Source organism: Sciurus vulgaris, assembly GCF_902686455.1.
Source record: "Sciurus vulgaris genome assembly, chromosome: 11".
In the NCBI taxonomy this organism is placed as follows: domain Eukaryota; kingdom Metazoa; phylum Chordata; class Mammalia; order Rodentia; family Sciuridae; genus Sciurus; species Sciurus vulgaris.
The window spans coordinates 125,484,878-125,506,385 of record NC_136472.1 but is presented as its reverse complement, the minus strand read 5'-3'; the positions used below and the strand labels follow the sequence as shown (position 1 = coordinate 125,506,385).

Below are 21,508 nucleotides of genomic sequence, written 5' to 3'. Positions count from 1 at the left end.
TTATTCATCGCCCCGCATTATTAGATACCAGACTTCCTGGTCTAAAGAAAGTTCATGCATGAGTAGATCGGAGCTCACAAGGAGTGGCAGCCGGGGTACAAGCTCCCACAGCTGCATGCGCTGACTAAAAATAGCTCCAGGTCCTTGGGTCCAGGTTCCAGTCATCCCAGCGGGCGGGGTGTCCTCTGAGCCACCCTGCAGGACAGGAATGGAGGCCAGGGGCTTCGCGCTTTCCTCTCACCACGCAGCGTGGTCTACCCGACTCGTTGGGGACCCTGAATGATATTCATTTCGGGGCCGCCGGCAATGCGACCGAGGCGCCGAGCGCAGGTGGGAGCCCTGGATGCTTCCCAGCCCCGAGGGGCTCCCAGGTGGGCTTCTGCGACAGCAGCATTCTCCCGCCCCTTCCGTAGGTGAGCCCTCCTCCCCATCCCAGCGCCTCTTCCTAGTCTGAGACCCCGCTCCAAATCTGAGGGCACTTCTGGGTCCGAGTGTCCTTCCCAGCGGGCCCTGTTCCCCTCCGAGTTCCCTTTCCCGTTTTGAGCTCCTGTCCCACTCTGCCCGCAGTGGGAGTCTGACCTGAGCTGAGCTCCTCAGAGGTGTCCGCTGCCAACGCCGCAAACCAAGTGCAGCGGCAGGTGGCGGAGCAGGTGCAAAAGCAGCAGCCAGCCGCCCGCCCCGCCCGCCGCGACTAGGGCTCTGCCCACCCTTGACCGCCCTTCCCCCGCACCTACCAGCGTGTAGGACCTCTAGGCGTCGGAACTGCACTTCCCTCCTACACTTCCTCCCCTCTGATCCGTAGGTCCTCCCTAGAGTGTGTGCTTTACCAGGAGCGGGTTCCTGGGTGGACTGACCTTCTCCGACGCAAAACAATCACAATCACAAAGGCTGAGAGGCAGCAAGAACTCAGAGCAGAGATGGAAGCCAGCTTACCTAGGCCAATCAACCACTGCAAACACACTGGAAGCCAGTCGAGAATCAATCAAGTTCTTCTGGGTAAAACTTGGTAGCTAACTTTGAGTGTCGCATAGTTCGCTCATTCATTTCATTCATTCACTCACTCATTCACTCACTCATTCATTCAACAAATCTGCCACGTGCTCATCTGACCACAAATCTGACAGATGGACACAGTTCTGTGTGCTTGAAGGAGACACAGTTCCTGGCCTGGGGGGAGCTAGCTTTCTACGGAAGAATTCACGACTTTCTTTGTAGTAGAAGATGCTGCGAATCTTTGTAGCATCTGAACTAAGAGATTGACCTCCATCTGCACAGGGTATGTTGTTCCTACCTCCCCTTAGGACATAAAAGAATGAGAGAGCTAAGTCTCTATCTCAGTCCTACTGATAAGCACCCCTGGGAGGAATGCTAACCGAGGTATCTATTAAAAACTTCTCAAGTGACAGAAAGAAGTCAGGGTCCAGAACCACAGATCTAGAGCTCTAAAATGCCTTCCAGTTTATTCCGTTGTTGAGGGCTTTGTGGAAACTAATGTTTGTGTTCGGGTTGTAGAGGAAGAAAAAGGATGTCCAAGAACTGGGCAGAAGAAGGGCATGGAATCCCCAAGTGCCACTTTTTATCAAATAGCTTTTCTTTTCCATAAGTCAAAGAAAGAAAAAGAAAGAAAGAAAGAAAAAAGTCAAAGAAAGACACTGTGGAGGACAAAACATTACCTGTAGCAGATCTTTTCCTCTGAAAAACAGAATGAATGGGACCTAGTGTGAGAAGATAATGTCCAGGAAACTGTGCTATTGGTTAAAAGAATAATGAAACCATACATCTTAGATGCATGAGGTGCCAGAGCCCGGAGATTCCCAGAGGAGCATCATTTAAATTCCTGAAGAGAAAGGCCATAGAGGGATCTGGTGACAGAGAACAATAGCCTCTCCCAGGGTGGCAAGCATTCAGGGCTCAACCCTTTCATTCATTTCAAATTCCTCTGGTGGGAGCAAGTGCCAAGATGAGACATGGTGGTTACATTAGTTCCCAAACTTAGTGCCAGGCCTAACCCTGGTACTTGCTTCACCCATGGATTTTGAAATGGATAATAGGTTAGAACCCTGGATGTCTGTCATCCTGGGTGAGGCTATTCTCTGCCACCAGATCTCTTCTATGGTCTTTCTCTTTAGTAATATTTTATTTTTCTCATAGGCTAGGATCATGAAACAAACGTGTGACCTCTTAATTGTATAATTACTAGTGGGTAGAGATGCTTCTTAATGTGGAAAAAAATTAGAACTAAGAAAATAATCTCTGCCTATAATATTCAGGTATTAGGACAAACTACATTTTGAAATAAGTTTGACCATTTTTAACTTGATCTGTAAAAATAATCTAAATCAGTTTCAAGCAAGTATCTAACAAAAGGTAAATTACTATTAAATCAACTATAAAATAATATAATACAGTTAATAATTATTATCAAGCTATTTTAATATAAAAGTAGAACAAATTAGTGTCTAGAAACAGGCCCTTATGCTGACCTTGGTAAACAAAGGATGGGATTTTAATTGAACAGGAAATGGTTTATTTCATAAATGTCCCCAGTATAATTGACTGTTCTTTTTAAAGATCACTGCTCAGTATTCAGTCTCCCCTTGGCCATCATGGTACCAGTTGGGTACATGAACAAATAAGGACTATTTTCCCAGTCAGACTTTTAGCGAGGAGAAGTTAGATGACTAAGTTCAGACCAGTGGGCTGAGAGGAAAAAGGAGATAGGCTACTTGTGGTGCGTGTCCTGAAAGGAAGGGGATGTGCTATCTTCTCCCCTTCTGCTGTCCTGCTGATAGGGATATGGACATGGAACTGAGTCAATCTTGGACCTCGGTGAACAGCCATTATGGACCAATGGGAAAACAAGTGGATGAAAGGAGACTGGATTCTTGGATCCAGAATGATCTCATGAAGTAGCCTCTGCATTAGTGCTATGATGTCCACCTCCAATCTGTTCCATTAATAATAAAGTTTGCTACATAAAGCTAAATTCCTATCTTAACTAGTTTAGAATAACTTCCCTCCTGTTTGTTTGTTGACCATAAACAGACAAAAATTAAAGATGGGTTAAAGAAAAAAATCTAAATATATCATTTGCTTTGCCCAGCAATCACCATTTGGGGACTCTAGATAATAAGAATTTTAAAGATTCTTATTGCAGCATTGTTTATAATACCAAATCTCTTTCAATATGGGAGTAAACATATTATAGTATGCTCTTTCTATGGTAAAGTATATATTTCTATGATGTATTACACTGAAAATGATGAATTAGATTTGTGTTTATTGACCAAGAAAAGAGATAGTATGTATTTTTGAAGTCAAAAGTTACAGATTAGTGAGGGACTTTTCTTTCTTTTTTGTTGTGGTAGAATATATATAGCATAAAATTCACAATTTTAACTATTTTTATTTTTTTATTAAAAATCATAAATTTACATAGGGCAATGTTGTTTGATTTATTCTGTTATTTTTTCCCTTCCCCCACTCCCCTCCCACCCCTCTTTTCCCTCTATACAGTCCTTCCTTCCTCCATTCTTACCACCCTCCTTATCCCTACCCTAAACCTAACCCTAACCCTAACGCTAACCCCTCCAACCCCCCATTATATGTCCTCATCCACTTATCAGCGAGATCATTTGTCCTTTAGTTTTTTGAGATTGGCTTATCTCACTTAGCATGATATTCTCCAATTTCATCCATTTGCCTGCAAATGCCATAATTTTATCATTCTTCATGGCAGAGTAATATTCCATTGTATATATATGCCACAGTTTCTTTATCCATTCATCAATTGAAGGGCATCTAGGTTGGTTCCACAATCTGGCTATTGTGAATTGAGCAGCTATGAACATTGATGTGGCTGTATCTCTGTAGTATGCTGATTTTAAGTCCTTTGGGTATAGGCCAAGGAGTGGGATAGCTGGGTCAAATGGTAGTTCCATTCCAAGCTTTCTGAGAAAATCTCCACACTGCTTTCCAGAGTGGCTGCACTAATTTGCAACCCCACCAGCAATGTATGAGTGTACCTTTTTCACCACATCCTCGCCAACACCTATTGTTGCTTGTATTCTTGATAATCGCCATTCTAATTGAGGTGAGATGAAATCTTAGGGTAGTTTTGATTTGCATTTCTCTTATTACTAGAGAAGTTGAACATTTTTTCATATATCTGTTGATTGCTTGTACATCTTCTTCTGTGAAGTGTCTGTTAATTTCCTTAGCCCATTTGTTGATTGGATTATTTGTATTCTTGGTGTAGAGTTTTTTGAGTTCTTTATAGATTCTGGAAATTAGTGCTCTATCTGAAGTATGAGTGGCAAAGATTTTCTCCCACTCTGTAGGCTCTCTCTTCACATTACTGATAGTTTCCTTTGCTGAGAGAAAGCTATTTAGTTTGAATCTATCCCAGTTGTTGATTCTTGCTTTTATTTCTTGGGCTATGGGAGTCCTGTTAAGGAAGTCTCATCCTAAGCCAACAAGTTGAAGATTTGGACCTACTTTTTCTTCTATAATCTGCAGGGTCTCTGGTCTGATTCCGAGGTCCTTGATCCATTGTGAGTTGAGTTTTGTGCAGGGTGAGAGATAGGGGTTTAATTTCATTCTGTTGCATATGGTTTTCCAGTTTTCCCAGCACCATTTGTTGAAGAGGCTATCTTTTCTTCATTGCATATTTTTGGCCCCTTTGTCTAGTATGAGATAATTGTATTTATTTGGGTTTGTGTCCATGTCCTCTATTCTGTACCATTGATCTACCTGTCTATTTTGGTACCAATACCATGCCATTTTTGTTACTATTGCTTTGTAATAGAGTTGAAGATCTGGTGTTGTGATACCCGCTGCTTCGCTCTTTCTACTGAGGATTGCTTTAGCTATTCTGGGTTTCTTATTCTTCCAGATGAATTTCATAATTGCTTGCTCTATTTCTGTAAGGTACATCATTGGGATTTTAATTGGAATTGCATTGAATCTGTATAGCACTTTTGGTAGTATGACCATTTTGATAATATTAATTCTTCCTATCCAAGAACATGGGAGATCTTTCCATCTTCTAAGGTTTTCTTTAATTTCTTTCTTTAGTGTTCTGTACTTCTCATTGTAGAGGTCTTTCACCTCTTTTGTGAGATTGATTCCCAAGTATTTTATTTTTTGCGAGGCTATTGTGAATGGAGTAGTTTTCCTAATTTCTCTTTCTGAAGATTCATCACTTATGTATAAAAATGCATTGGATTTCTGAGCATTGATCTTGTAACCTGCTACTTTACTGAATTCACTTATGAGTTCTAAGAGTTTTCTGATGGAATTTCCAGGTTCCTCTAAATATATAATCATGTCATCAGTGAACAGGGATAGTTTGAGTTCTTCTTTTCCAATTCGTATCCCTTTAATTTCTTTGGTCTGTCTAATTGCTCTGGCTAGAGTCTCAAGAACGATATTGAATAGAAGTGGTGAAAGAGGGCCTTGTTCCAGTTTTTAGGGGGAATGCTTTCAGTTTCTCACCATTTAGAATGATATTAGCCATGGGCTTAGCGTAGATGGCCTTTACAATGTTAAGGAATGTTCCCACTACCCCAATTTTTTCTAGTGTTTTGAGCATGAAGGGATGCTGTATTTTATCTAATGCTTTTTCTGCATCTATTGAAATAATCATGTGATTCTTAACTTTTAGTCTGTTGATATGGTGAATGACATTTATTGATTTCCAGATGTTGAACCATCCTTGCATCCCTGGGATAAAACCCACTTGATCGTGGTGCACTATCTTTTTAATATGTTTTTGTATGCGATTTGCTAAAATTTTGTTGAGAATTTTTGCGCCAATGTTTATTAAGGATATTGGTCTGAAATTTTCTTTCCTCGATGTGTCTGTGTCTCGTTTAGGTATCAGGGTGATATTGGCTTCATAGAATGAGTTTGGGAGGGTTCCCTCCTCTTCTATTTTATGGAATACTTTGAGAAGTATTGGAATGAGCTCTTCTTTAAAGGTTTTGTAGAACTTGGCTGAGAACTCATCTGGTCCCGGACTTTTCTTTGTTGGTAGGCTTTTGATGACCTCTTCTATTTCATTGCTTGAAATTGATTTATTTAAGTTGTGTATGTCCTCCTCGTTCAGTTTAGGTAATTCATATGTCTCTAGAAACTTGTTGATGTCTTTGAGGCTTTCTGTTTTGCTGGAGTATAGATTTTCAAAATAGCTTCTAATTATGTTTTGTATTTCACTCGTGTCTGTTGTGATATTTCCTTGTTCATTCCGAATTTTAGTAATTTGAGTTTTCTCCCTCTTTCTCTTTGTTGGTGTGGCTAAGGGTCTATCAATTTTGTTTATTTTTTCAAAGATCCAACTATTTATTTTGTCAATTTTTTGTATTGTTTCTTTTGTTTCAATTTCGTTGATTTTGGCTCTGATTTTAACTATTTCCTGTCTTCTACTACTTTTGGTATTGGTCTGCTCTTCTTTTTCTAGGGCTTTGAGCTGTAGTGTTAAGTCGTTTATTTGTTGATTTCTACTTCTTTTGTTGAATGTGCCCCATGAAATAAATCTTCCTCTAAGTACTGCTCTCGTAGTGTCCCAGAGATTTTGATATGATGTGTCTTTGTTCTCGTTTACTTCTAAGAATTTTTAAATTTCCCTCCTGATGTCTTCTGTTATCCATTCATCATATAATAGTGTATTATTTAATCTCCAAGTATTGGAGAAGTTTCTGTTTTTTATTCTGTCATTTATTTCTAATTTCAATCCATTATGATCTGATAGAGTACAAGGTAGTGTCTCTATCTTCTTGTATTTGCTAACAGTAGCTTTGTGGCATAAAACATGGTCTATTTTAGAGAAGGATCCATGTGCTGCTGAGAAGAAAGTGTATTCATTCTTTGTTGGATGGTATATTCTATATAAGTCAGTTAAGTCTAAATTGTTGATTGTGTTATTGAGATCTATGGTTTCCTTAATCAAGTTTTGTTTGGACGATCTATCCAGCGGTGAAAGAGGTGTGTTAAAATCACGTAGTATTATTGTGTTGTGGTTTATTTGATTTCTGGAATTGAGAAGAATTTGTTTGACGTACATGGATGAGCTAATTTTTGGGGCATAGATATTTATGATTGTTATGTCTTGCTGATTTATGCTTCCCTTAAGCGGTATGTAATGTCCTTCTTTATCCCTTCTGACTAGTTTTGGCTTCAAGTCCACATTATCTGAAATGAGGATGGATATGCCAGCTTTTTTGCTGTATCTGTGTGCATGGTATATTTTTTCCCATCCTTTCACCTTTAGTCTATGGGTATCTCTTTCTATGAGATGAGTCTCTTGCAGGCAGCCAGCATATTGTTGGATTTTTCTTTTTAATCCAATCTGCCAGTCTATGTCTTTTAATTGATGAGTTCAGGCCATTCACATTCAGGGTTATTATTGTGATATGATTTGTATTCCCAGTCATTTGACTCATTTTTGTTTTTTGACATGATTTGGTTTCTCCTTTATTTTTTTTTTTTTTTTTTTTTTTATTTTTTTTTTTTTTTTTTATTTTTTTTTTTTATTGTAAACAAATGGGATACATGTTGTTTCTCTGTTTGTACATGGCGTAAAGGCATACCATTTGTGTAATCATAAATTTACATAGAGCAATGTTGTTTGATTCATTCTGTTATTTTTTTCCCTTCCCCCCACCCCTCCCACCCCTCTTTACCCTCTATACAGTAGTTCCTTCCTCTATACTTGCCCCCCTCCCTAACCCTAACTCTAACCCTTCCCTCCCCCCCATTATGTGTCAACCTCCACTTATTAGCGATATCATTCGTCCTTTGGCTTTTTGAGATTGGCTTATCTCACTTAGCATGATATTCTCCAATTTCATCCATTTGCCTGCAAATGTCATAATTTTATCATTCTTTATGGCTGAGTAATATTCCATAGTATATATATACCACAGTTTCTTTATCCACTCATCAATTGAAGGGCATCTAGGTTGGTTCCACAGTCTGGCTATTGTGAATTGAGCAGCTATGAACATTGATGTGGCTGTATTTCTGTAGTATGCAGATTTTAAGTCCTTTGGGTATAGGCCAAGGAGTGGGATAGCTGGGTCAAATGGTGGTTCCATTCCAAGTTTTCTAAGGAATCTCCACACTGCTTTCCATAGCGGCTGCACTAATTTGCAGCCCCACCAGCAGTGTATGAGTGTACCTTTCTCCCCACATCCTCGCCAACACCTGTTGTTGCTCGTATTCTTGATAATCGCCATTCTAATTGGGGTGAGATGGAACCTTAGGGTGGTTTTGATTTGCATTTCTCTTATTACTAGAGATGTTGAACATTTTTCCATATGTTTGTTGATTGCTTGTAGATCTTCTTCTGTGAAGTGTCTATTCATTTCCTTAGCCCATTTGTTGACTGGACTGTTTGAATTCTTGGAGTAGAGTTTTTTGAGTTCTTTATAGATTCTGGAGATTAGTGCTCTATCTGAAGTATGATTGGCAAAGATATTCTCCCACTCTGTAGGCTCTTTCTTCGCATTGCTGATGGTTTCCTTTGCTGAGAGAAAGCTTTTTAGTTTGAATCTATCCCAGTGGTTGATTCTAGCTTTTATTTCTTGTGCTATGGGAGTCCTGTTAAGGAAGTCTGGTCCTAGACCAACAAGATGAAGATTTGGACCTACTTTTTCTTCTATAATCTGCAGGGTCTCTGGTCTGATTCCGAGGTCCTTAATCCATTTTGAGTTTAGTTTCGTGCATGGTGAGAGATATGGGTTTAGTTTCATTCTGTTGCATATGGATTTCCAATTCTCCCAGCACCATTTGTTGAAGAGGCTATCTTTTCTCCATTGCATATTTTTGGCCCCTTTGTCTAGTATGAGAAAATTGTATTTATTTGGGTTTGTGTCCGTGTCCTCTATTCTGTACCATTGATCTACCTTTCTATTTTGGTACCAATACCATGCCGTTTTTGTTACTATTGCTTTGTAGTAGAGTTGAAGATCTGGTATTGCAATACCCCCTGGTTGCTGATTTGCATCGTTGTTTTTCATCTCTTCCTCATGGAATATTTTGCTGAGAATGTTCTGTAATGCCGGCTTTCTTTTTGTAAATTTCTTTAGCTTTTGTTTATCATGGAAGGATCTTATTTCATCATCAAATCTGAAAGTAAGTTTTGGTGGGTATAAGATTCTTGGTTGGCATCCATTTTCTTTCAGGGCTTGGTAAATGTTGTTCCAGGCCCTTCTAGCTTTTAGGGTCTGGATTGAAAAATCTGCTGATATTCTTATTGGTTTCCCCCTGAATGTAATTTGATTCTTTTCTCTCGTGGCCTTTAAAATTCTGTCTTTATTTTGTATGTTAGGTATTTTCATAATAATGTGCCTTGGTGTGGGTCTGTTGTAATTTTGTATATTTGGAGTCCTATAAGCCTCTTGTACTTGGTTTTCCATTTCATTCTTCATATTTGGGAAATTTTCTGATATTATTTCATTGAGTAGATTGTTCATTCCTTTGGTTTGTTTCTCTAAGCCTTCCTCAATCCCAATAATTCTTAAATTTGGCCTTTTCATGATATCCCATAATTCTTGTAGATTCTGTTCATGATTTCTTACCATCTTTTCTGTTTGGTCAACTTTGTTTTCAAGATTAAATATTTTGTCTTCAATATCTGAGGTTCTGTCTTCCAGGTGTTCTATCCTATTGGTTATGCTTTCTATGGAGTTTTTAACTTGGTTTATTGTTTCCTTCATTTCAAGGATTTCTGTTTGGTTTTTTTTCAGTATCTCTAACTCTTTATTGAAATGATCTCTTGCTTTCCGTATTTGCTCTTTTAACTGTTGATTGGTGCAATCATTTAATGCCTGCATTTGCTCTTTCATCTCCTCCTTCAATGCCTGCATTTGCTCTTTCATCTCCTCGTTTGCTTCCCTGATTGTTTTAATTATGTACATTCTGAACTCCCTTTCTGGCATTTCTTCTGCTGTGCTGTCATTGGGTTTTATTGATATAGTATCTAGGTTTGTTTGGGACATTTTCTTCCCTTGTTTTCTCATATTGTTCAGATGTGAGTGGGACTCTGAGATATTGCAGAATTCCTCTATTGGCTTATAGTGTCCCTGTGGATTTCCAGTATATCACCTCCCAGCCTTCTGTAGCCTGAAGTCTTGGAGTAACTTGATAATGCAGTGCTTCCGAAGAAAGCTGCCCCTAGCCTGCTACTGGTTTCAGGGAGAGAGACCTGGAGAGGTCTCTGGCTGCCCTGCCCTGGTCCCAGAGGCTGCTTGCCGGTTGGAGGTCTCCTCTGGCTTGGGGACTTGTGGTTGTCTCTGTAGAAAGGCTCTCACTGGGCAGTCTGCTCCGAGAAGCTAGCCTAGAAAGGCACTTCCTGCCGGAGGGAGCTGGGCTGCTTGGGGAAGTCCCTGGCTGCCCTGTCCTTGTCTCTAAAGCAACCTGCGGGCGGGCCGGAGCTCGCCACGCACTGGCTCAGGGACTTGGAGCTGGTTCTGTGCAGAAAGGCTAACTATTTTTAATTATCCAGTTCAGTGACACTAACTACCCCCACATTGTTGGGCATTGCTATTGTCCATCTCCAGAACTTTTTCATCTTTCAATACTGAAGCTCATCCATTAACTAATAATTCCACATTCCTGACTCCCCTCGCCGCTGATAACCAGTGTTCTTTCTGTATCTATGAATTTCATGTAAGTGAATCACACACTATTTGTCCTTTTGTGTCTGACTTATCACTTAGTATAATGTCTTCAAGTTTCATCCATTTTATGCTATGTATTAGAATTTTACTCCTTTTGAAGACTGGATAATATTCCATTATATGTTGTTTTTTCAACTTTTCATTTAAATATTCATTTTTTGGTGGTCACTTGAATTGTTTCCATATTTTGGTTATTGTGAGTAATGCTGCTATGAATGTTGATATACAAATATATAAGTCCATCATTTTGTTGATACTCTCAGAAGGGAAATTGCTAGATCAAATAGTAATTCTATGATTAAGATTTTGAGGAATTATTGTTGTTTTGCATAGCAGCTACACCATTTTACACTTCCACAAACAGTGTATAAGGATTCTAATTTCTCCACATGTAAACCAGCTTTTGTTCTTTATGTGTTTTTAGAGAGTAACTGTCCTAATGGGTATAAAGTGTTATCTCACTGTGGTTTTGATTTACATTACCTTGACAATTAGTGCTATTGAACATTATTTCATGTGCTTATTGGGCATTTGTATAAATATCTTTTCAAGTTCTTTGCTTTTAAACTGGATATTTTGGTTTTGTTTAGTTTTAAGAGTTCTCTATATAGCCTGGATATTAATGCCTATTCAGATATATAATATGCAAATCTTTTGTCCCATACAGTGGGTTTCATTTTTACTCTGTTGAATAGTGTCCATTGATGTAAAAAATATTTTAGTGAAGTTCAATTTGCTGTATTCGCTTCTATTGCCTATGCTTTTGTTATATCCAAGAAATCATTGTGAAATCTGATATCATGAAGCTCCTCTTTTATGCTTTCTTGTAAGAGGTTTATAGTTTAGTGCTTATGTTTAGGTCTTTAGTTCATTTTTAGTTCATTTTGTATATGGTATTAGGAAAGAAACCAATTTAATTCTTTTGCATGTGGATATCCAGTTTCTTCAGCATCATTTATTGAAAAGACTGTCCTTTCCTCATTGAATGGCCACAGCAACAAGACTCCACCTTCCAACCAGAGACCAAGCCCCTCACCAGATATGGAACCTGTTGGCACTTTTTTTTTTTTTTCCTAATATTAAGGATTTAACCCAGGGGTGCTTTATCACTGAGCTGCATCCACAGCCCTTTTTATTTTTTGAGTTAGAGTTCACTAGGTTCTTAGGGTCTCACTAAGTTGTGAGGATAACCTTGAACTTGGGGTCTTCTTGCCTCGGCTCCCGAATTGCTAGGATTACAAGTGTGTGCAACCATGCTTGCCCGTGCTGGCACCTGGATCTTAAACTTCCCAGCCTTGGAAACACACTTGTCAAAAATTATTTGAACACATATGAAAGGGTTTATTTCTGGTCTCCGTGTCTGTCTTTATGTCAGTTCTATAGTTTTCTTATGTTTGTAGTAACTTTTGAAATCCGGAAAGGCAAGTCCTCAAACTTCATTCTTTTTAAAGTTTGTTTTGGTTGTCTGAAGTCCCTTGAGATTCCATATGAATTTTAGGATTTTTATTTTTTATGTTTTTGCAAGAATAATGTCTTTGGGATTTTGATAGGGATTGTAATGACTCTTTAGATTGCTCTGAGTTGTATTACCATTTTAGCAATGCTGAGTCTTTCAGTCTATGAACACAGCGTAACTTCCATTTTTTATGTATTCCTTAACATTTATTTCAGCAATATTTTGTAGTTTTCAGTGTGCAAGTGAAACTGGAATTTGAGAAAATTCCATTTTCTGCTTCTGCTTGTGGGTGGGGGTCCCTGGAAGCTGCTGGCCTCTTATGGCGGAGAAAGCCCATTTGAGCATTAGCAGGTAATCAAGGAAAGGGATGCCTACAGGTGTCATCTCCAAGGGTGGCAGCCGGGAGAGTGAATGAAATTTGTGGACAACAGAAGGCAAGAGTGCCAGGAGTAGGATTTATTCAAGTGTGAAGAAAAGAAAGAGAACTCTCTCAGGAGGAGAGCAGGTTGCTCCTTAAGTGTGCTGGTCTAGAGGTTCATACAGCTCTCCGGTCAATGCTATTGGTCCAAATTTATGCTAATCAGTGTTTGGAAAAGTGCCAGCACTATTGGTTAGCTCTGTAATCACCATTTGGGTCTGCCCCAACTTCTGTTTTATTGCTGCTCATTTGGTGAGGGTCAGGCCACATGGGCCACAGGTTGGCAGGCCCTGGCTCACTGGGCTTCAGGCCCATATCAGTATGGTGGGCTCTGCATGGCAGTGGTGCTGGGCTTGCCTCCCACGCTCCAGCCCTCCTGGTTGGCAGCTCTGCTGCTCTGCGACAAGGGCTTGGCTTCATAAGTCTTTGACCTGTTTGGTCATAAGTTTTCTGCACATTCACCCCTCCCTCCCTCCCTGATTTCTTTCTTTCTCTCTCTCTCTCTCTTCCTTTCTTCCTTCCGTCCTTTCTTTCCGTTCTTCCCCATTATTTCTTTCTCTGCTAAAGATTGAACCCAGGACCCCTCATATTCTAAGCATGTCCTCTACCACCAAGTTTTTTGAATCCTCTTATTATGAAAGGGTTTTGAATTTTGTCAAGTGCTTTTTCTGCATCAATTGAGATGATCATGTGCCTTTTATCCTTTCATCCTGTTGGTGTGTTATATTATATTGATTGATTTTTAAATATTGATATATTCTTGCATTCCAGAAATAAATGCCACTTATTCATAATTTATAATCCTTTGAATATGCTGTTGAATTTAATTTGCTAATATTTTGGTAAGGATCTTGCATTGACATTTACAAGGATATTGGTTGATACTTGTAGTGTCTTTGTTTGACTTTGTTATCAGGGTAATAATGCTGGCCTCATAAAATGATTTAGGAAGCATATCTTTCTCTTCAATTATTTTTAGGAAAAGTTTGGGAAGAATTGGCCTCTTTAACTTTTAGTTAACTTTAACTTTTTTAGTTGAGTTACCCATAAAGTCATTAGGTTCAGGCCTTTTCTTTATCAGGAGATCTCTACTGATTCAATCATACTAATTATGGTCTATTCATATTTTCTATTTCTTCATAATTTAGTTTTATCAGGTTGTTAGGTTTCTAGCAATTTGCCTATTTCATATAGATTTTTGTCTTAGTCCATTTGTGCTCTTTTTCTTTTTTGTACTGGAGATTGAACCCAAGGGTGCTTAACCACCAAGTCACATCTCTTAACATTTTTTATTTTTTATTTTGAGACAGTGTCTTGTTAAGTTGCCAAAGACCTTGCTAAATTGTTGAGGCTGGCCTCAAACTTGCAATCCTCCTGTCTCAGCCTCCTGAGTCACTAGAATTACAGGCATGTGCCACCACACCTAGCTCTTCTTTGTGTTATTATAACAAAATCCTGGAGATTGGGTACTTTATAAAGACAAAAATTATTACTTACAGTTCTGGAGGCTAGGAAGATCAAGATTAAGTTCTGATAGGGATAGAAAAAACTTATCTCAACATTGTAAAGGCTGTATATGGCAAACCCCAAACCAACATCATACTGAATGAAGAAAAGCTGAAAACATTTTCCCTAAAACAGGAATGAAGATGCCAGTTCTAACCACTCCTGTCTAACATAGTGCTTGAAACTTTAGCCAGAGCAATAGGCAAGAGAAGGAAACCAAAAGGGATACAAATAGAAACAGAAGAAGTAAAAGTATCTCTGTTTGCTGATGACATGGTTCTATACCTAGAGGACCCAAAACACTTTACCAGAAGACTTCTAGGACTGATAAGCAATTCAGCAAAGTGGCAGAAGACAAGATCAACATACATAAATCAATCATTTTCTTATACTCCAGTGATGAATCTAATTAGAAAGAAAACTGGAAAACCATTCACAGTACCCTTGAAACAAACAAAACAAACAATCAAACCAACAAAAAACCAAACAATCTTGGGAAAAAGAAATACAAAGGACCAACAAATACATTCAAAAAGTTCTAACACCTTTAGCAACAGGGAGATGCAAATCAAAATTACATTGAGATTCATTTCACTCCAGTCAGAATGATAATTATCAAGAATAAAAATAATAAAAACATTTTATATTGAAGATGTGGGGGAAAAAGGTACACTCAAGTATTTTTGGTGAAACTGAAAATTAGTACAATTACTCTGGAAAGCAGTATGGAGGTTCCTAAAATACCAGGACTGGAATCACCAAATGACACAGCTATCCCACACCTCTGTATATATCCAAAATATCTAAAATCAGCATACTATAGGGATGCAGTCATATCAATGTTTTTAGTAGTGCAATTCACAATAGCCAAGTTATGGAACCAGCCCAAACGCTAGTCAACAGATGAATGGATAAAGAAAATGTTGTATAGATACACAATGGAGTTTTACTCAGCCATAAAGAAGAATGAAATTATGGCATTTGCCAGTAAATGGATGCAATTGGAGACTATCATACCAAGTGAAATAAGTCAGACCTAGAAAGTCAAGGGTTGAATATTTTCTCTCATAAGTGGAAGCAGGACCAAAATAAGGAAAAAAAATTAAAAAAAAATAGGCAGAATTCCATGAAAATAGAAGAGGTATCAGTGGAGTGGAGGAAGATGGGGGGAGGGAGGAAGGATAGGATAGGGAGGGAAGGTGGGATGACGCTGGTAACGCTATCCTGTGTACATCTGTGAATATACCACAGTGAATTCATCTTTATTTCTACCTATAATGCACTCATTAAAAAATATATAAATAAATAGAAGAAAGACAAGCAGAATGGAGGAATGGGGACAGGCAGAGGGAAGAGGGGCAGGAAAGGGGAAGTACTGGGGAATGAATGGAGAAAATTATGTTCCATGCTTAAGAATTATATTCCATGCTTGTATAATTATGTCAAAATGTACCCCAATCTTATTTATATCTATAATGCACTAATAAAAAATGTAAACAAAGATAAAGATATGGGTAGGGTTAGTGACTAGTGAGGTGCCCAATTGTCCTTCCAAGGTGGTGCCTGGTTGCTGTGTCTTCCAGAGGAGAGAACACTGTCACCCCACATGTGGAAGGATGGAAGGGGAAACGGGGTGAACACCTTTCATCACGCCCTTTTATAAAAGCATCTAATCCCATTCACAGAGGCAGAGTCCTCATGACTCAATTACCTGCTAAAGGCCACACCCCCTTTTGTTTTGAGACGTGGTCTTGTTACGTTGTCCAGGCTGGTCTTGAACTCCTGGGCTTAAGTGATCATCCTGCCTCAGCCCCAGGGGTAGCTGGGAAGACAGGCGTGTACCACACCCACCACACCTCTTCACACTATTGCATTAGGGATTGAGTTTCAACACAAATTTTGGAAGAGACACAAACATTCAAAATGTATCCTCCCCATTTTTTATTAGTTATCTAATTTGTTGGAGTACAAATATTTATAGCACTCGCTTATAATCCTTTTTATATATGCCAAATCAGTAGTAATATCTCCATTTTTATTTCTGAGTTTAGTAATTTGAGCCTTTCTCTTTTTTCTTGGTCAATCTAAAGTTTTGTTAATTTTATTACTCTTTTTCAAAGAACCAACTTTTGGCTTTGTTGATTGTCTCTGCTTTTCTCTTCTCTGTTTTATTTATCTCTACTCTTATCCTCATTATTTCCTTCTCTCTGCTAGCCTTGAGTTTAGTTCATTTTTTAAGTTCCTAAGTTGTAAAGTTAAGTGGTTGATTTGCAATCTTTTTTAAAAAAAAATCTAAGTATTTTCAGCTATAAAATTCTATCCCAGCCCTTCTTTTGATCCATCCCATAAGTTTTGGTATGTTGGGTTCTCATTATGATTCGGGCCTACTTTTTCTTCTATTTGGTGAAGGGTCTCAGGTCTAACTCCTAGATCCTTGATCCATTTTGAGTTGAGTTTTGTACAGGGTGAGAGATAGGGGTTTAATTTCATTTTACTGGATATGGATTTCCAGTTTTCCCAGCACCATTTGTTGAAGAGGCTATCTTTTCTCCATTGTAAGTTTTTGGCACCTTTATCTAGGATGAGGTTACTGTACTTATGTGGGTATGTCTCTGTGTCTTCTATCCTGTACCATCGATCTACCTGTCTATTTTGGTGCCAGTACCATGCCGTTTTTGATACTATTGCTCTATAGTAGAGTTTAAGGTCTGGTATAGTGATACCTCCTGCATCACTCTTCCTGCCCAGGATTACTTTGACTATTCTGTGTCTTTTGTTCTTCCAGATGAATTTCATGATTGCTTTTTTTGTTTCTATGAGAAATGTCATAGGGATTTTAATTGGAATTGCATTGAATCTGTATAGCACCTTTGGAAGTACGGCCATTTTGACAATATTAATTCTGCCTATCCAGGAACATGGGAGATCTTTCCATCTTCTAAGGTCTTCCTCGATTTCTTTCTTCAATGTTTTATAGTTTTCATTGTAGAGATCTTTCACCTCTTGGTTAGATCGATTCCCAAGTATTTTATTTTTTTTGAGGCTATTGTGAATGGAGTTGTTTTCCTCATTTCCCTTTCAGATGTTTCATCGCTTATGTATAAAAATGCTTTAGATTTACGCATGTTGATTTTATAACCTGCTATTTTGCTGAACTCATTTATGAGGTCTAGAAGTTTTCTGGAGGAGTTTATTTGGATCCTCTAAATAGAGAATTGTGTCATCAGCAAATAGTGACAGCTTAAGTTCCTCTTTTCCTATTCTTATCCCTTTAATTTCATTAGTCTAATTGCTCTGGCTAGTATTTCAAGTACGATGTTGAATAGAAGTGGTGAAAGAGGGCATCCCTGTCTTGTTCCCATTTTTAAAGGGAATGCTTTCAGTTTTTCTCCATTAAGAATGATGTTGTCTGTGGGCTTAGCATAAATAGCCTTTACAATGTTCAGGTATGTTCCTACTATCCCTATATTTTCTAGTGTTTTGAGCATGAAGGGGTGTTGTATTTTGTCAAACGCTTTTTCTGCGTCATTTGAAATAACCATATGATTCTTATCCTTAAGTCTATTGACATGATGGATTATGTTTATTGATTTATGGATGTTGAACCAACCTTGCATTCCTGGGATGAACCCCACTTGATCGTGGTGCACTATTTCTTAATATGTATTTGGATAGGGTTTGCTGGTACTTTGTTAAAGGTCTTTGCATCTATATTCATCAAGGATATTGGTCTATAATTTTCTTTCCTTGATGTGTCTTTGCTTGGTTTGGGTATGAGGGTGATATTAGCTTCATAGAATGAGTTTGGTAGGCTTCCCTCCTTTTCTATTTTCTGGAATACTTTGAGAAGAATTGGAATGAGTTCTTCTTTGAAGGTCTTGTAGAACTCGGCTGAGAATCAGTCTGGTCCTGGGCTTTTCTTGAATGGTAGATTTTTAATGGCTTCTTCTATTTCATTGCTTGATATTGATCTGTTTAAATTGTGTATGTCCTCCTGGTTCAGTTTGGGAGGATCATATGTCTCTGGAAATTTGTGGATGTCTTTGTAATTTTTTATTTTGTTGGAATATAGATCTTCAAAGTAGCTTCTCATTACGTTATGTATTTCTGTGGTGTCTGTCGTGATATTTCCTTTTTCATCATGAATTTAGTAATTTGAGTTTTCTCTCTTCTTTTCTTTGTTGGTGTGGCTAAGGGTTTGTCTATTTTGTTTACTTTCTCAAAGAACCAACTTTTTGTTTTGTCAATTTTTTGAATGGTTTCTTTTGTTTCAATTTCATTGATTTCAGCTCTGATTTTAATTATTTCCTGTCTTCTACTACTTTTGGTGTTGTTCTGTTCTTTTTCTAGGGCTTTGAGCTGTAATGTTAGGTCATTTAGTTGTTGACTTTTTATTCTTTTCATGAATGCACTCCATGCAATGAATTTTCCTCTTAGTACTGCTTTCATAGTGTCCCAGAGATTTTGATATGTTGTATCATCATTCTCATTTATCTCTAAGAATTTTTTTATCTCCTCCCTGATATTTTCTGTTATCCATGTTTCATTCAGTAGCACATTATTTAGTCTTCAGTTGTTGGAGTAATTTCTGTTTTTTATTTTGTCAATGATTTCTAATTTCATTCCATTATGATCTGATAGAACACAAGGCAGTATCTCTATTCTTTTGCATTTCCTAAGGGCTGCTTTGTGGCATAACAAATGGTCTATTTTCGAGAAGGTTCCATGTGCTGCTGAGAAGAAAGTGAATTCACTGGTTGATGAATGGAATATTTTATATATGTCTGTTAAGTCTAGGTTATTGATTGTGTTATTGAGTTCTATGGTTTCTTTGTTCAGTTTTTGTTTGGAAGATCTATCCAGTGGTGACAGCGGTGTGTTAAAGTCATCTAGTATTATTGTGTTGTGGTCTATTTGATTCCTGGAATTGAGAAGTGTTGGGGGCTGTGCCATGTTGACCACATCGGCAGTGAGGAGGTTGATTGACATAAGCACACTCAGGTGATTTGTCGCCCACGCACACAATGTATGCGCATGTGTTCTCAAGCACTCCTAATTGTGCCTGCTCGAACATCTAGTGTCTTGCTAATCTTTGTGTAAGAGGCGTGGCCCTGCTTTCCGCCTCCTGGAGGTGATATAAGCGTAAGCAGAAGGAGACAGCACAGAAGCAGCTAGGACACGCGAGGCAGCAGCCAGAGAGAAGAAGACACACAGTAGCCATTAGCAGAAAAGATAGCAGAACAGCAGCTAGAAGAAAACACACGGCAGCAGCTAGTAGAAGAAGACGCGCGGCAGCAGCTAGAAGGGACACACACGTGGCTGCAGCTAGTAGGGAAAAGCGGCGGCAGCAGCCAGAAGAAAGAAGAACACAGCAGCTAGTAGGGACACACAGCAGCTAGCAAAAGAAATGGCAAGAAGAAAGAAAAGCGGCAGAAGGCAGATCACAGAGCGGAGAACTGAGACGCATCAGTAAAGCGCCTTAGGTAGACACGCCCTTAGTTCACAGGATGCAGGACGCACCAGTAAAAAGCAGTAGACCTTAAGTGAGGTGTAGCAAGTCTCTCTTCCTCTAAGCTCTAAGCAAAGTGTGTCCTTCTCTCAAAGTCTCTCTTGAGCAAAGTCTCTCTTTCTCTCTGATAAGCAAAGTCTCTCTCTCTCTCTCCTCTCAAAGCAAGTAAACCTCATTTCCTCTATCCTCTATAAACAAGCAAGAAGGCAGTGCACTAAAGAGAAAGATAGAAGTGCCTCAGTTTCCAGTCCACCACCCATAAGACCCATGTGAGTTGTTGCTGCAAGTGGTGACAAATATCCACGGATTTTGTACCACAAAGAGCCAGCGACAGAGAAGAATTTGTTTGATGTACATGGATGCAGTGATATTTGGGGCATAAATATTTACTATTGTTATGTCTTTCTGATTTATGGTTCCCTTAAGCAGTATGAAATCCTTTATCTCTTCTGACTAACTTTAGCTTGAAGTCCACTTTATCTGATATAAGGATGGAAACCCCTGCTTTTTTACTGCATCTGTGTGCGTGGTAAGTTTTTTCGCATCCTTTCACCTTTAGTCTGTGGATGTCTTTTTCTCTGAGATGAGTCTCTTGCAGGCAGCATATTGTTGGGTCTTTCTTTTTAATCCATTCTGCCAGTCTATGTCTTCTGATTGATGAGTTTAGGCCATTAACACTCAGGGTTATTATTGAGATATGATTTGTATTCCCAGTCATTTGGGCTTATTTTTGTTTTTTAACTTGACTTGGTTTCTCCTTTGAATAGTTTTTCCTTTAAGGTATTTCCTCCCTTTGCTGACCTACGTTGTTGTTTTTCATTTCTTCCTCATGGACTATTTTGTTGAGAATATTCTGTAGTGCAGGCTTTCTATTTGTAAATTCTTTTAACTTTTGTTTATCATGGAAGGATTTTATTTCGTTTTCAAATCTGAAGGTTAGTTTTGCTGGGTATAAGATTCTTGGTTGGCAACCTCGTTCTTTCAGAGCTTGAAATATGTTGGTCCAGGCCCTTCTAGCTTTTAGAGTCTGGGCTGAGAAATCTGCTGATATCTGTTTTGGTTTCCCCCATATGTAATCTGATGCTTTTCTCTTGCAACCTTCAAAATCCTATCTTTATTTTGTACATTAGGCATTTTCATTATAATGTGGCTTGGTGTGGATCTGTTGTGATTTTGTGCATTTGGTGTTCTGTAAGCCTCTTGTATTTGATTTTCCATTTCTTCAGGTTTGGAAAATTTTCTGATATTATTTCATTGAAAAGGTCATTCATTCCTTTGGTTTGTGTCTCTGTGCCTTCCTCAATCCTAATAATTCTTAAATTTGGTCTTTCCATGATGTCCCATAGTTCTTAGAGATTCTGTTCATGATTTCTTACCATCTTCTCTGAGCAACTTTATTTTCAAGATTAAATATTTTGTCTTCATTGTCTGAGGTTCTGTCTTCCAAGTGGTCTAGTCTTTTGGTTGTGCTTTCCATTGAGTTTTTTTATTTGGTTTATTGTTTCCTTCATTTCAAGGATTTTCATTTTTTTTTTTTTTTGAGAATCTCTCTCTCTTTGTTGAAATGATCTTTTGATTCCTGCATTTGCTCTTTCATCTGCTTATTGGTATTATCATTCATTGCCTGCATTTGCTCTCTTATCTTATCCTTTGCTTCATGAATCAGCTTAATCATGTATAATCTGAAGTCCTTTTCTGACATTTCGTCTATCATACTGTCACTGGATTCTATTAATATAGAATCTAGATTTGTTTGGATCATTTTCTTCCTTTGTTTTTTCATGTTGTTCATGTATCTTTCCCTCTAGCAGTGCAGATCTGGAGTATTGCAGTTTCCCCCCTGTAGGCTTATAGTGGCCCTATAGGTTTCCAAAATCTTTTCTTTAAGGGGGAGATCAATATTAGCAGTGCCCAGTTCAGACAGTATGCAACCCAAA

At 38.5% G+C, this 21,508-nt stretch overlaps 1 protein-coding gene across 1 annotated transcript in view; it reads right to left on the bottom strand.

Annotated features, from left to right (window-relative positions):
- Positions 1-662, bottom strand: part of TMEM45B (transmembrane protein 45B) — a 48,411-nt gene extending 47,749 nt beyond the window's left edge. Inside the window, exon 1 of the mRNA XM_079104142.1 lies at positions 580-662. The gene's annotated coding sequence lies outside the window, so the exon portion shown is untranslated. The remainder of the gene's footprint in view (positions 1-579) is intronic.
- Positions 663-21,508: the final 20,846 nt, after the last annotated feature.